The sequence below is a fragment of the Aplysia californica genome, unplaced genomic scaffold (genome assembly GCF_000002075.1).
Source record: "Aplysia californica isolate F4 #8 unplaced genomic scaffold, AplCal3.0 scaffold00041, whole genome shotgun sequence".
In the NCBI taxonomy this organism is placed as follows: Eukaryota; Metazoa; Mollusca; class Gastropoda; order Aplysiida; family Aplysiidae; genus Aplysia; species Aplysia californica.
In genome coordinates this window covers 1,128,183-1,131,140 of record NW_004797311.1, presented here as the reverse complement: position 1 = coordinate 1,131,140, position 2,958 = coordinate 1,128,183, and positions in this window count along the sequence as shown.

Below are 2,958 nucleotides of genomic sequence, written 5' to 3'. Positions count from 1 at the left end.
CAAAAAAAAAAAGCAGAAGCTTTTCGACCATTATCAAGCTAATGGAATGACACATTTTCTTCTCTAATATTTTCTCCTCTCTGTTCTGCTCTCTGATCCTCCAGCTGTTCTGTCGTCTGCTTTCTTCGCCACTTTCTGCCCCCACCCCTCCCCTTTTCTCTTCATTTCACCATTATTCAAGTGCTTTAAACTTTGAAATCAACCCCATAGATGTACATGCATAGTTTTAGATCTATCCTTACTGTTGATTGTTAGATGGCAGATATGGCGCCACTGAGTGTGTTGTTCTCGGAGAACTCAAAGGCACCCGTGTCAAAGTCGACAGAAGAGATTAGGTCCAGCATTCGGTTCACATCTAGACGGTCAGAGAACAGGCCGCCTCATCGGAAGTAGGTCACGGAGAGATAGAGGCCGAGCGCAGACAACGTGTAGTGCAGAAGTGAGAGGGTGTGAGAGCATCACGCCGTGTGCTTGATTAAACAACTGTCCAAAATTACGGCATTTACGGTGTATTGTTTCTTTAACGCAATTGTTACTTTGGAAAGGGCATCGAAAATATATATCAATGCTTTAACTGGAAAAATACCAACACTTAAATCATAGTAGGAAAAAGTCTAATAGCGGAGCAGATGTACACGTGTAAAGGAAAGCATTGTAGTAACTTTTTGCGCGTTTATTAAGCGGTAAACATGAATAGAACAATATTTTAAATGTTTCTCAAGCAAGGCTTTACAATCTTGCAAGCACATGCCACAAACACAAACAGAAACAGACAATAATATAAAATATACGTATAGGTAATTAGAAAACAACACATATTCCACTGGAAACATACACCAACAACACTAGACAGTCGCCCATTTCTTGGGGAGTTCAAAAGAACAATTTATCGGCTACAAAAAATAAATTCAAATTTCCTGTCATTCTTTTCTTCCGACCTAACAAAACGAAGTAATTCTGTGAGTTAAATCTCTCCACTTTTATTGATTTCAGGAAAAGGTGGTTGACTTTTAGGAGTGGTCTGTATGATTCAAAATAGATGAAAGCACCAGTAGAGGAACTAATAACTTGAAAATAGACTGAAATTTTGGAATAGCACCATTTCTTTCTTTACCAAAGAAAATGCTACTGTGACAGTTCCTCATCGGGTGCAACTATTCCATGTTTCCGGAATATCAATGTGAACTGATCGTCAAATACATCGGCTTTGCATTTTGTTGAAGGCGTTTATTTAATCAATGTCCATAGCACGACATCTGTAGTTGGTCGGGGCTTACTTCGGGATAACACGTAACATACGATTTCAGCACTTGGAAAAGTGTTGGAGTTACTGCTAGACGATGGCCTCTTCCAGGTTGTAGGATCTATTTTGAACATTTTTAGGCCAATGCAAGGTAAAGCTATAAAATCAGTGACACCCTCTACTTCCATTTATTAGGCAAACTCGCCACCCAAGCTTTGCTTTCTCGAAGTCTTTAGGAAATTTGTAGACTGTCACCTTCTGATCACTAGACTGATTTCTATCCAGATCTACAATTATCGTTCACAGAACATTTCTTCCAACGTTTCAAGTAAAGTGTAGTTCAAATTACTTTCATTCTAAGAACTCGCATTCTTCTACTATAGCCATCCTTCACAGCAGAATTTGTAAAAGAAAGTACGTGAAACAACAGAATGTACAATAAGTCCTGATAGACACACTGCATCGCTGAATAAGATAACGAGATCATGTATGTGCGTTAATTGTGTTGGTTCAAATTATATTTACCGTTATCACCGCTTTTCAATGTTCTTGAAACACTATAAGTATCTATCCTGTCTGGCTCCTCGGACTCCTCGCCATCTTGATGAACAGCTGAGGTTGAAATAAACAGTGCTGGTTCCAGCAGCTACTTAATCCCACAATTAAAGAAAGCACCACTGATACTGTTTAGATAAAACAAGAGTGCAAGGTAACAATCATCGACAGAATAATGTACAAGTACTCCAAGTTATACACTTGTGAAAGTAATCCAGAAAAAAGGAGCAGATATTCAGAAAACAAAGCACACAAAACGCTGAAGGTGGTAACAACACAACAACACACAACACACAAAACGAACTTCGCGCCGTGTAAGGCAAATGGGTGGTCTCTTTGATTACTTCTTAATTAAAGGGCGTCGATACCAGTCTCTTAAATTACAGACAAACAAGAGGTGTCGCCGTGAGCGGTAACAAAGATAGTACAAGACAAGATGGGTCACTTCTCTCTTTGAGCCAATTAAAAAAGTGTCCTCAAAATTCGGTGGCGCCCTCTTCGCAAAAGCGCACCTTTAGCGAACAGAGTTATCCTACTTGAGTTTTAAAAAATCAAAGTGAAACTAGCAAGTTTTTGAATGAATTTCGGAAGAACGCTTTTTTTTAATGGTTACGCTGACAAAAAAAACTCTTCCGGAGGAAAGGGTGATTGTTTTCTTTGTTTAATTTGACTTTAGAATGAAAGGCAAGAGGTCATTAAAATAAAAAAAACACTAAAACTCCGTACTGAACGAACCCGAACTGCTGATGAACAGCAGTCGATCTGCACACGCAAGGAGGTGCTATTCCTATTCTTCTTCTGGAAAAACGAAAGAGAGCTTCAAAACAGACTGCAGCGCCATCTGAAGCAAAGAGCATACTTCCTGCGGACATTTTTTTTGGCTGAGTGGCCCATCTTGTTATTTACTATCATTGGCGGTAATGCAATTAAGTGGTAATCGGATACCCGATACCAAACGAACACACGTAGGCCAGCCCTTTGCGAGGCAGCAAGATAAGAGAGGGGGGGGGGGGGGGGGGCATCTGCTACCTGTGGGCCTGGACAGGAGATCCCTATCTCATGAGGGCTTGTAGTCGGCTGGGTGGCATAGGGACGGACGCAGACTGCTGCAAAACACCACTTTACACTTGCAGGTGACTTTGCGACTGCCGACAGCCGCC